Source organism: Amblyomma americanum, chromosome 10 (assembly GCF_052857255.1).
Source record: "Amblyomma americanum isolate KBUSLIRL-KWMA chromosome 10, ASM5285725v1, whole genome shotgun sequence".
Taxonomy (NCBI): domain Eukaryota; kingdom Metazoa; phylum Arthropoda; class Arachnida; order Ixodida; family Ixodidae; genus Amblyomma; species Amblyomma americanum.
The window spans coordinates 55,423,002-55,436,825 of NC_135506.1; the positions used below are offsets into that span (position 1 = coordinate 55,423,002).

The 13,824-nt window shown below is 44.6% G+C and overlaps 1 protein-coding gene across 2 annotated transcripts in view; it reads right to left on the reverse strand.

The window, feature by feature from the left end:
• The window catches only part of LOC144107038 (uncharacterized), a 439,706-nt gene that overhangs the window by 215,171 nt on the left and 210,711 nt on the right, over positions 1-13,824 (reverse strand). The gene's annotated exons all lie outside the window — the stretch shown is intronic.

The following is a 13,824-nucleotide window of genomic DNA, read 5'->3' on the forward strand; positions in this document are numbered from 1 at the left end:
GTTGAGCGACGACACCGGTCACCAGGGTAACCACCCGGCTGATCGCCGAACGTCCTCGCCGCCGCAGAGCAACGCGCCCCGAAGCAGCTCTCCTGAGCCTGAACGATGGTGCAGGAGCAGAACACTTTTTCTTATCGAGCGCTACGAACAGATGAAAGCGCTCATGGGAAAGAAGGGCGGCTTCCGGTAAGTTTTATTTCATTCCTACTGGTTCGAACGAATGCATGCTACCACGCTGAAGTTACGTTTGCAAACGTCTTTTCTTTTTCGAAGTGAGGGTACCGTAGCAAGGTAGTGTACTGTACTTGCGTCCAGGGTATAATAATTCAGAACAGCTTCATCTGGTAACTGATACACTGCATAATGTGCTGTCTGTTACATCTCATTTCGTTACATCGTGCAGCACGAAAAAAATGCTTTGGCAAGCCTTGGCGGACGCCATCAACGAAGAGTTTGGCTCCGACATAAGTCCTCTCCAGGTCGAAAATAAATGGAAAACCCTGGAGAGGGCTTACAAAAGGACAAAGGAAAGGAATTCCTCGCCCGGCCACTCACGCGTGACGTTCGAATTTGAAGAGCAAGTGCACATCACTGCTGTAATGGTCATTTACAAAAATATCAATTGTTATTTTGCCCATTTCAGAGAACTCGCTGGTGTTTTGGAGAAGCAACACCACATTACACCTACCATTTTATTAGCACCTGGTAGAGAGATAGAGCCGAGAAACTGCAGGTGAGGTCTCAGTAGTTGTGCAGCTCACACCTTCCAAAATAAGGCTCAAAATATTTCCATGTTCTAGCACACTCTCGGAAACAAATACTGGCGAGCAGTCCACGAGCCATGATGTGGACCAAATAGCGTCACCTCACCAGGATCCGAGCCCACCGCACGTGACGGAGGAAGTCCCACCACAGCGAGGACAGTCTTTCCCGAAATCGGGAAAACGGACAAAAGAAAAAATAACGTTGAAACGCTCATTCAGCTACTTGCAGAAGCAAAGAAGGACAGAGCTGAAAGGGCGGGAAAAAAACTGGCTCTTTTAGAACGCCTTGTTGCCGCCGTGGAGGGGCAGGCTCCCAAAAGCAGCGAATAAACTTAATTTCTTTCTCATAAATGTTTATTGTTTGCATTGTAGTCATAAGAAACCGCGCAGAGACCTAGCTGGCGAGAGGCAGACACTAGCACTGAGTTTGAGCGATAGCATTTCGCATGCTTTCGCAGTTTCCAGCACTGTCAAAGATGAGGTCACCGTCTTCGCCATTATCGATCTCTTCTTGCTGGGGTAGGTGCTCTAGGTCTTCGAAGAAGTCCCTCTCTTCGTTGCACATGTTGTGAAGCACACATGCCGCCATTACGATCAGGCAGCATTGCTTAATGCTTGCGGCATCCACAAGATACAGCCTTCTAAAGCGTTGCTTAAGCAGTCCAAATGAATTTTCGATCGCGACTCTTTGTTGCGAGTGCACCTTATTGAACTTCTTCTTCCACGAAGGAAAACTTTGCCCATTGTCCCGGTACGGGGTCAAAAGCCAAGGTAGTAGCGGATATGCCGAATCACCAAGCAAGTATCCATTACTGCAATTCTGAGAACAGTCTTCAAAAATAGGACTTTCCCGAAGTACCCTAGCGTCATGGGCCGACCCTGGAAACCCAATGAACACATTAATGAACCTATTGCGATCGTCGCACACGCCCTGCAGTATGATCGACGGCCACTTTTTACGGTTGTAATATGATTGCGGCGACTCTGCGGGCCTGTTGATCTCGACGTGGCTGCCGTCCACGCAGCCGATTGTGTTGCGTGGTCCCTTGCCACCGGTTTTCGCCAAGAAGGCAGCCTTGATGCGCTCCTGCTGACGCTGGTCAGGCCAGGCGATCACGGATGCACTAATGCTGTTCAAAAAGTCCAGCACTCTATTAACACAAGCACTCACCGACGAGACTGACATATCAAATCGGTCAGCCAGCGAATACATGCCATTCTGGTGCCCCAGGTAGCCTAGAGCGATAAGACAAGTCTTTTCGGCACTCATTTGCGGACGGCCTCCGGTAGGGTGTGGAAAAAACTGCGACGCTTCGAAAGAACTTACAACAGTTTCAAAGGTGCTACGAGACAGGCGAAACAAACGCCTGAACTCAGTCATAATATCGCCCTACGACTTCTTCGCAGTAACGAGGCATGCGGTTCCTCTTCAGCCTCGCCAGCTTTGTCACTGCCACTGCAATAAGTTCCTCAAGTTCTTCTTCGTGACTGCTGTCGGAGTCTACAAGCTCCATAGCTGCTTGTATAACCGTTGACAGCAGGCCGCGGTCCATTTTCTTTTCCTTCGTAGCTCGGAGAACACAGCGCAAACAATAACACACGAGACAAGCGCGCGCGTCACAAACGATGCAGAAGGCTTGCACGACTTCTGCACTTTAGCATTCGTTTCTATTTGGCGCTAGTGTCGCGCTACGCCTGCACGTCTGAACTGGCGCTGCATGAGTGTAGCACTTGCACGGCACTTGCTGTGCACTGCACGAACTAGTGTAGATCGTGCAGGCTAAATCGAACGGACCTTTCATACATCATTCTGTGGGAAAAGTGCTGCCTATAACACAACTGATAAGTGTGCTCACATAAGTATCATGATGTATCTAGTAGATTGGATATCTGTGTACACAACACAAAAATAGCAATTTCAGCAGACACTGGTTGATGAGACGTCAGTGCATGTTTTTTGTGCAGCTGACATGTGACAAGACTGAATAACTTTGTGATGGTGTATTTTAGCTTATAAACTTGAAATTGGGTCATTCCAAGCCATCTGACCCAGATTTTGTTCGAGCACCTTAGATTTCCTTTAAAAAATGCATATAGTTTATTCTATTGCTATAAGAATCATTATCCCAGCTTGTTTTTGCCAAACAAATTGTGCTGTGGCCCCATCTTAAAGGCGCACTAAAGGGAAGTACTAAGTCAGGCTAGACTGCTAAGGTAGGATCACTTGAAAGCTCTTATGTCATTTTAGGTAGAAAGCAACACTTATAGATATATGTGTAAGAAAAGTGAGAAACACGTGGTAATGCCCATTGTAGATTTGAGCCGTGGTAACGAGTGGCGTACTCGTGAGCTTTCTGGAGGAACGCTATATCAGCATACGGGGCCATTACCGTCGAAATGCCAAGGCAGCATGGCGAGCATAGACCAAAGACCACTGCAGCCACACTCCTCATTGCATGGATGCAAGAAGCACTATGAAATGATGGTGCTGTCTTCTGCTTCCTTGAAGTCATTCAAGAAAAACAAATTGAACTCACTAAGTGGTTTAAAAGAGCACCTTGGAAAGAACAATAGTGTTTCATCACATCGTCTTCATGTGCAGGCTCTTCCACACTTTAGGGAAAACTGGGAGTGGATGGCTGCCGTGCTTCGCAAAGCAAAGCTGCTGACAGCTGGGGAGAATGGTTGGCAAATGTACATGCACAATAAATATGCACCCGTTCTAGCCGGCTCTTGGCAGCAGTGGTTCTCAAAGCGTGGCGGTGTCGCACTCCTAGTTTCTCTCTACGTGTGAAACAGCCAGTGGTACTTCTACTGTGCATGCTAGAATTGCATCGTAATCAGTGACCCAATTGTTTCAAGTGTTGAAACATGGATGAACACGCCACCAGGCCTTTCAACCCACAAACATAAGAACATATATTTGGAGCACCGTGCAGCACTGCTTATATATGGTTTCCAACCGGCTCTAGTGAGCACTACAGTAAAGAGCAGGCCAGAGCAACGTTGAGGTTTGGTATTGGTGCTCAGCTTTCAACACTGTTTTCTCGCTTAATACAAAAATTACTTCAATCACTCACCAGAATAAATTGTATTCAATGGTAAAGTGCAGCTTACTACCTTTCATATCTTTTACTAGTATCATCTCACAATGAATTCACAGCTGAATATGGCACAAAAAGCTACTTTACTTAAATTAAGAAATTTTTTTCTGGCTCTGCTTACGGTTTCTAATCGCTGAAACATTTTCTTGGCTTCTTTGTCTGCCAGGCAACTTAGAAAGTAGTTTTAATGATTACTGTGAGAACATAAAATTACATCAAAAATTGCAAAATCGCAGTTTTGTACCTTTTTTGAGTTTATTATTTATTTATTTTTACACGAGTTTCGAAACATCAGATGGCAGCTTTGGCATGGAAATTTTATTTCGTAAAAAATAACCTGGCATAAGATTTGCCTTAGTAATGTTATAAACTGCGATGGTTTTAAGGAACTCGAAGATGGTTGAACACCTAAGTCTGTCAATTGGCAAGCAAAGACATAAATTTGCATCTCCACCTTAAGTAGTCACAACCTTAACTAATGCAAGGGGAGTGACAGAAATAAAAACATTTAAATTGACCTTTAATAAGTGTATGGGTGGAGGGGGTGCTGAAGAAAACACTAGCTCGACATTTTGCCACCACTTTTTGGGGGGCTAAGAGAAATTTTGTGCACTATTTTTGGTAGTGCCACATACTTGATCTAGTTATGTGTTCAGCCTCTTTCACATTGTTGGGAACTTTCTACCACTCCTTCAGCTCTGTTTTGCCACTTCCTGCAAAGGCGGTAAGGGAAGCCCGATTTTTGAAGGCTCTCGACTTGTATGTTACTCGGCTCTGTCTGAAGTTGTTAGGTGCTGACGACAGTAGAATTACAGAAGGAAGGTTCTTTACCCGTGCAACAGGTTAAGGATGCTTAATATAAATATGTGCAACTTCTGTCGCTATTCTAGGCGTATCAGTGTAACACGTCGCATTCAAGTGACTAGCTTGAATCTAAACCCCTGAGACACTCGTCTTGTGGAATTTCCAAAGTGGTGCATAGTGAATATGAAAAAATGAGATTTCAAAGCCTGTGGTTGTGCAAGATTGACGTTTTGATTTTTGGTCGAGTGTAACAACTTTCGTGAAATTTTTATATAGTTGGGTAAAATTCAAAACAAAGCAGCAAATGCCCCTCAAATGATTGTACCCAGCCAATGGCGATGACTTATTTTCAAAATGTGGTAATCCCCTTAGTCGTGCTAGGGTGGCATCATAGGGGGAGCCAGACGAAAGCAAATTAACCATGGCGCAAGGAAAATCGTTCGACGTCATCGGCTGGAGGGCCTCCTTTGAATGGTATCTGCTGCTTCTCTCTTGATATGTATCCGACTGTAGCAACATTCACAAAAGGGCTAGCAATTGCCTTATGTGATGTCCAGATTTTAACAATGGTGAGATATGTAAACGATCTTTTACTGGTTTTATGGTTTGTTAAATTAAATGATACCAACTGCGCTTGATTGTTCCTGAAGTCTTTCAGTATTTATTCACGTTCACTGTGCTTTGGAAGCGCCTCAAGGAAAGTGTCTGAAATGTTTAGATGCAACACAGTTCTTTAAAGGTGTAGTAAAGATGATTCTGAGCTCGTATTTTTACCGTGAAAACTCTGTCTACATGCTCCGAGCATACTTGGAAACTTCGATTTATTGTCTCATGCAGCCGATTTCTCTGTTAAATTGGATTAGATGTCCTAGCTGCCACCATTTTTTTTTAACTGATCTCTGAGTAGGAGGAGTCAACTAGCGCGGGGAGTGCCTTCAGCCAGTCACGTGGCGGCTCTTGCTTTTGCTTTGCTTTCAGGTTTCTATGAATAGTTTTATTTGCAGACAGCATAGCTGCCAATTAGGCCCACAGAAATAAAAATCTCCGTGGACTGTTCGTTTCAGAAATCATTCCACGTATTACTACGTATCACACCACCGATGGCAAGTGGCAAGTTGCCATGTGACTGACTGTAAGGCACTCCTCAAATTGCTTGGCTCCTACTCTTGGTCAATTAAAGGAACAAAAAAGGTGGGAAGCGGGACGTTTCATCCGATGTAATATGGAAATCAGCTCCACAGGACAATTCAGTTTCTAAGAAAGCTTGCAGCGTGTAGATCGAGTTCTCATCATAGAAAGGTGAGCTCAGAATCCTCTTTAGTGCTCCTTTAAACAGGACCATATGTTGAGCTCATATTTCTAGAAAATTGACAGAAGTCATGGCGATTTATTTTTCGCAGTCTTATCTGGTTAAACGACCGTGTCGTAAGCTCATACCCTCTAAAGGCAGAGCTGAGTAAAATACAAGTCGATACAGAAAACAGGATTCTTCCCTTTGCCCCTTTTGCAAGCAGTGGTAGAAACAGTGTAAAAGCAGTTTTACAGTGTGACCAACAGTGTGAGAAAAACTGAACAGAGAAGTGGATCAAAGTGCATACTACAACCATAATTACGCAAATTCTTTCATAACTTGAATCATCGCCATCAGCCTGACTATGCCCACTGCAGGGTAAAGGCCTCTCCCATATATCTCCTTTGCCAGCTGTGGCCACCGTATCCCAGAAAACTTCTTATTCTCATCTGCCCACCTAACTTTCTGGCACCCCCTGCTATGCTTTCCTTCCCTTGGAATCCACTCCGTTAACATTAAGGAACAGCAGTTATCTTGAATTCACATTGCATGCCCTGCCAAGCCCATTTATTCCTCTATTTCGGTAGCATGTCAATAACCCGCATTTGTTCCCTCAACATTCTGCCTGCTTCAGGTCACTTAAATGTAACACCTATCGTTTTTCTTTCAATAGCTCACTGCATTGTCCTAAACTTAAGCTGAACACTTTTCGTTACCCTCCATGTTTCTGCCCCTTAGGAGAGTATTGGCAAGATGCTAGAATACATGGTGGCAAAATATGATATCAAGTTGATGTTTTTTGCTCCCTACAATGTTTCAGAATTGTGCTTTTTTGTAGAAATCATTGTGCCAAAAACAGGCTGTGGAAAAAATGCATGCAAACCAAAAGGCCACAACTGGACATGTGTTCACTGACATTACCAAGTCAGATATGCAGATTCCTTTATCATACGGGAAAACAGAGGCAAACCTGATGTAGTCATCCCCACCTCTTATATGAAACGTTGTCCACACTTCCCATGTTACTGGTCCAGGTCAAAGATTAAAATCTTAGCACTATAGAACAAAGGCTTACGCTGTTTTTTAATTTCATCCTTTTCCCTCTGCTGTCCACACATGGCACAATGCGGTAACAGGTGTGAGCTTGCCGGCTTCATCATAAAAAGGCCAAAAATGCTGAAGGCCAAAGCTAGAGGCAGTCTGACAGTGGCAAGGCCTCATGGGCACTGACTTCAAACATGAGACTACAATATCCCTCTTTACCTCCTTTGAATATGCTGTCGTGAAGCTCAAAACAAGTTTGCTTTCTGTTTGACCTCGGGTGATACACCCAGCAAATGTGTTTTGTCTCACCTGCATACATGCACCCTTTGTCAAAAATTTTGAGGCCACGAAGTTTGCTTCTCGGCCATGGTGTGTGTCTCGTTACCTATCACCAGCTTTCTGAACCTAATGAAGGTGAGAGGAGCTCTCATCCTCACACCACTGAAATCTAAGGCTTCCCAGGTTGCTACTAGGGCCTCGTTATGCAGCTTGGAAGAAAACTCTTTAGGCAGTAATTTTTGACAAAGGCCATACATCAAGGAATTACAGAATCCCTTCATGTGGTGCTTCAGCACTGAAATCTAATCTCCAGCCTTGCTCATTGATAACCTGCAGCATTGCAACTATGGCTCTAGACTGGCTGGCAGAACTTCCAAACATGAAGTGTCTGTACCTAAACACCTGCAAGGCAAGCCTTTAAAACTGCGCTCAATGTTTTGGTCTACACAAGCAAGGGAAATATCTCACGATAGGAACCACTTTTGAATGCACGCAAGCTCGTTTTTTCTCTTTCTTCGTGCAAAAGCTCTTCTGTCCACAACTGTGGTATTTTTGTTGATGCAGTCTCCAAGGTTTTTGCAATTTAACCTTGAATCATTGTTTGTGAGGGAACAGAAGGGCCTTTATGTGTGGAAGAAAGTAGTTTGGGCAGGCTCAGGTGTGGCTCCTATCCTGAGTAATATTTTCTTTGTGTGTGTGGACCAAAACATTTAGCGCAGTTTTCAAGCCTTGCCTTACAAGTGTTTAGTTACAACTACTTCATGTTTGTAAGGCCTTCAAAAATGGAAAGCATGGGATTGGAGTTCAGTGCCAGACGAATAGACTGCAGTTCCTTGATGCTCTTATGAAGGGGAAAGCATGGCATGTTTGCTAGGCTTACTACCCAAGGACAAAAGAGATATTCGAAGTTGGTGAAGAGTGATGCTCGTACTTCAAGTCAATGCTCAGTAGACTTTGCCACGATCATATGGTATTGCCATTCAGTCTAAAAAAATTAGCAATAGCCAGCTATTCACAAGATCTGGTTGTATATGTGTGTGCAGGTTTGATACAAGGCCAAGTGAAGACACCAGCTCAGGATAGGCCAGTAGGGCACAAGGTTGCTGTCATACTACCTTAATAAGCTATCTCATGGCCTTGGCAATGTGACTGTGAGGTAAAAGTATGTGTGGTTTCTCACACCAAGGAAGATTGCATACTGCTTCAGTTTGGTGTCAGGCACAAGACAGGCTACCTGCCATTGTTGGTGCCATAGGTGCTAATGTTGTGTGGTCAGTATTATATCAGTCAGATGCCGTGGCGTCAGTGGGCAGGAGGAAGAGAATTTTTTATCTAGTTACGCTGGCAGGCTCGCATCTGTCAGCGCACTGTGCCTCATGTGAACTGTGTAGTTGAAACGATGAAAGAAAAATTTTGTTGCATAGGACTAAGATTTTTATTCTTTCGTATTCCTTCACTGGGATCAGTTAATGTGGAAAGTGTCAGAAGCCTTTCATATCTGGAGAAATGGAGGTGATTGCATCAGCAGCCTCTCCATTCACTAATATAAGGAATCTGCATTTTTGGCGCGGCAGTGATGGCGAACATGTGTCCTGTTGCGGCCTTTTTGGATTGTGTGCCTTCCAGCACTGCATATCTTGAGGTTTTAAATAAGTTTCTGTTGTGTATTAAACTGCCAGTCAGGACTGGGTTTACATTCTCTCGGTGTTAGTGTTTTTTGTGCTGTTTCACTTGAGTATGAATTCTTACCAACTAGTCCATTTCGCCGTCTTAATTGGTGTATACCTTTGCTCAAGCTAAGGATCTAATGGTTGAATGCTTTTTATAGTGCGTAAGTAGAATACTTACATAGTAATTAAAGCATAAAATAAATGATTTCCTGATCAGATTTTTTTATATTCTGTGTACAGTACCAGAGTTACGCTTAGTCAGACTTAAGTATGTGCTTCAGCCAAAAGATTCTTTTCTCGGGTCTGAAGGATTTTAAAGTTAACCACACATTTTCAGTTTGCTTTCCTGTTTATTGTTTGAATATTTACCTCTTTGCAGGGAAATTTTTTTGACAAGTTTTCCATTTGAAAACTGACTTGAAATCATATTTTTTGTATTTCGATGAAGTACGAATGGTTGGATGAAAAGGGTATCCATATTTTTGTGCTAGGTACAAATAGCTTTAAGTAGTGGCCTGCTTGCTTTGGCTATTCTTATTTTGTTTATTAATCTTTCCTCTGTTTAATGTAATATTAAAAAGTATCCCAGCTGCTCCTGTAGAGGGCATTTATGGGTAACATAAACAAATCAATAAATAAATGTTGGTAGGGCAACGGAGCGGATTCGAAGAGAAGGCAAGTGTAGCAGGGGTGGCCAAAAGTTAGGTGGGCGGATGAAATTAAGAAGTGTGCAGGCATACGGTGGGTGCAGCTGGCAAAGGACAGGGTTAATTGGAGAGACATGGGGGAGGGCTTTGCCCAGCAGTGGGCGCAGCCAGGCTGATGATTATGATGGTTTGTATTGATAAATTCCTGCGTTCTAATTTGAAAGAACCTACTTTCACTGAAGAGAGGTGTTGAAGCCAGTGTCTAATAAAACGCAGGTGCCACTACCAGCGGTCGTTTTCACAAGCAAACTGGTGCTGTCATGGCAGTTATAGTGAGCATATGCTTGAAGGTACGCTGCACCGTCATTCACTTCAAAACAGTCATCACGGAGTTTTTTTTGGTCTTGACATCACAAATGGAAACTGGAAACTGAGTAGTGGGAAAAAATGTGTCATTTTTAAATTTGGTTGTGCAATAAATGCGATTAACATAGACAGAAGAAAGCGCCACAAAGTCCGTGACTCAGTTTTTGCATGGAACAAAAATTAGATGGAGTCCTCAGTGCGTCCTTAATTAGTACATGCCCATCTTAACTGCGGAGGCTGTATGAGGGAATGACTTCTTGTGGTAGTTTACTGAATTGTAGCCCGAAGGATTCATAATGGGGAAAGAATACTTTTGTACTGCTGCCATTCCTGTAAGTGATCATCATTCCTTTTTAGAGACTTGGGCAAGACATCGATGACCTTTCTACACCATGTTGACCCAGGAGCATTGCTGTGCATGAATGCACAAGTATTGTTGAGCAGCACTATGTAAGCCAGCGGCTGTGCCGTACAACCTCTGCAGACAAATAAACCTGTGATGGTAGCAGGTTGTATTTCTCTCTTTGCAAACAGGCCAAGTAGACAGCCATATTTTTCCGTTTACATCACCATAATTTATGCTCTGCAATCAGTTTATTGTTTATCATGCAGTGAATGTGCTCCTTAATCTTATTTTATTGCATTATATAGAGTTTAGACAGCGTCTCTCATTATAATTATATCCGGTATGTGTAATATTTTATTGAGTCCCATTCCACATGCTGTTTCATCACATTTCTGACATCGAGCATGCCGAGCCACAGTATAAAGCAGTACTGCCATGCGTACGCCAGTCGTGCTGCTAGCCAGCTTGCTCGTTATGGCCATCACTCAATATTCTGTTTATGTTAGTTAGTTAGTTATATTGATTTTAATGGCGCAAAAGCAACTGAGGCTATGATGCGCCAAACACACGGTTAGAGCTTTTGTTAAAGGTTACGCTTTTTATATCTGAAGTTTGTATAAAACATTGGCTTCTCTGAGAAATTTAAAAATGCTTGAAAAATCAACCAGTGCTTGATCTCCTAAAAGTAACGTGGGGTGTAGTGGGATGTATTCATTGTACAATGTGAAATATTTTTTCCTCAGTTGTTCCACTTTTTTTGCATACAATTAAATTGTGGTTTACCGTGAGTTCATCGCCACACATTTCGCAGAGAGGTTTGTCTTTTTTTGTCAGTAAGAAGTTGTGAGTAAGGTGTGTGTGTGTCCAATGCGTAGTCGACACAAAATAACTTCTATGAAACGCTCCTGATGTGTACATGATCTCCATTCTCCCAAAACAGGTTTTATAGAATGTAGTTTGTTGTTTGTTCGTCCCATGCAATCTGCCATTTATTCCTGAGTTTACTGTGCAGTAATTTAGAAAAATCCCTCTGTGGTATGTTAACTTGTTTTATATGGCCAATTCTAGCTTGTGCTGCGCAAGCATCTGCTCTCTCATTACCTAAAATTCCAACATGACTAGGGACCCAGCAAAATATAATGTTATGTTTTTGCTTTGTAATTTTAACTATGTTATGTATGATTTTTCCTATTATGGGTTCAGCAGCGTTTGTAGAATGCAGCGCTTTCAGCATACTCAGTGAATCGGTGTAAATGATGCTATTTTTTATGTTTTGTTTTACTATTTGATCTACAGCTACAAAGATGGCATAACACTCCGCAGTAAATACCGATACATACTGTGGCAATCGTATCATTTTTTCATTTGTTCCTTGAATTACTGCACTTCCGAGAACTCTTGCAGTATGTGCTCGTGTGGTATTTTCTCTTTGTTTACGTGTGTCAGAGTGAAGTCACACACCGAAGGAAGGCTGTACCATGGTGGTAGATATTCATGTCTTTGTGCAATATTAGGTAGGGCGTCCAGCACTGCTAAGTCATATTCTGTTTATGCCTGGCATAATAGCTGCACCTGAGCAATGCACGGCATTCTACATTGTACTATGCCAGGCACTCAGCAATGACCGCCATAATACCTGGCACCTACCAGTACCTGGTACTATGCTGGCCACCCAACAGTGCCCAACATGTTACCCGGCACACACGAGCACCCGCCACTATGCTGGGCAGTCAACAGTGCATTACCCGGCACCCAACAGTACCCGGCACTATGCTGGGCACCCACCATAATACCCACCACCCAGCAATATGTTGGGCACCAACTACCCACCAATATGGTGGTCAACCACCATTGCCCATCACCATAATCTACCATCATGTTGGGTGCTGGATTCCAGCATGCCCAGTAGAGTAATTTTTCAGATAGGGGGCTTGGGATCGGGATCAGCTGCGGTAGGGTTAGAAGGCGTTGTTACCCGGAGAGTGAGCGCGCGGGCGGAGGCATCTGCCATTTCATTGCCTTCGAGTCCTAGATGAGCGGGAGCCCATACTATCGTTCGGGGAGCGGGGGCCCCGGGATAGTCACTGTTTTGAAAAATGCGGTAAGCTAGGAAATGAATGTATCCCTGTTCAATGTTTCTACAGGCCCCTCTCGAGTCAGTAATGATGACCCGCGAGTCCCAGTCTGCGGCGGCTAGCGCGATAGCGACCTCCTCCGCATGAGTTATATTTTGAGCTCGGAACGTAAGTCCGTTCACCGTAGCTTTCTTGTGTACGACTGCGGCCATGTACCACCCCCCACGGTGGGGGCCGGAGGCGTCCACGTAAAAGACTCCGTGTTTGTCACCGTAGTGGTAGGCTAGAGATTCCGCCCGCGCGAGGTGTCTGCCACTATGGTCTTCCTTTGACATTTTGGCCGGGAGAGGTCGCACGTTCAGGGCGAGTCTCCAAATCTCGGGGACACGTGCGCGCTCATCTACGAGTGTTGTGTGATGGCGAATGTGCAGTCGGGCTAGTAGGCGGCGACCCGATGGCATTTTCGAGAGTCTAGTGTATTGGTTCGTCAAGTGGGCTTTACGAAGCTCGGCGAATGTATTACCCATCCCCAGGCCCATCAGGCTTTGGTTAGACGCGTTCGCCGGGAGGTTCAGGGCACACTTGTACAGTTTTCTGAGGACTACCTCGAGGGCATTTTCGTCAGATTTCCGAAGGTGAAGGTAGGGGGTCGAGTAGAGGACTCTACTGGTTACGAAGGCATGCGCCAGCCGCAAGGCGTCTTTGCATCGTAGCCCCTCGCGTTTGTTAGAGACCCGGCGGACCATTCGGCCTACCTGAGTTCCTACCTTGCGCAGTGTGGCTAGTGTTTCAACTCGTCTATGTTTGTGGATGAAAAGACCAACTACTCTGATCTCGTCGTGTTCGGGTATGGGGCCGTCAGGCAGGGATAGTTCCAGTTTGGTATCGCACTTTGGTGATGGGCGAAATGTTCACAAATTCAGACTTAGCCGGGGAGCACTGAAGGCCGCAATGGCGAGCGTAGGCATCTACGATCGCTGCCGCTTGCTGCAGGTGGGTTTCTGTTTCACCGACTGTGCCGTGTTTGGCCCAGATGGTTATGTCGTCAGCATACAGCGCATGCTGAATGCCTTCGACTTTCGCCAGCTGGGCCTGGAGATTCATCATGGCGAGATTGAAAAGGAGCGGAGAAAGAACCGCGCCCTGCGGGGTTCCTTGCATTCCTAGCTGGTAAGGGCCGTGTTCTTCGTCTTGTATCCTGATGATGGATTGTCGCTCAGATAGGAATTGTTTGACGTACTGAAAGGTTCTGCGACCGCAGTTTGTCTGGGAAAGATGTTGCAAGATGCTTTCGTGTTTGACATTGTCGAAGGCGCCCTTTAAGTCTAAGGCGAGTACTGCCTTGTCGCTTAGGGGGTATTCGACGGGGTTGAGAATTTCTCGATCGAGTTGTAGCAGAATGTCCTGCGCGGATCGGTGCGGGCGAAAACCGTA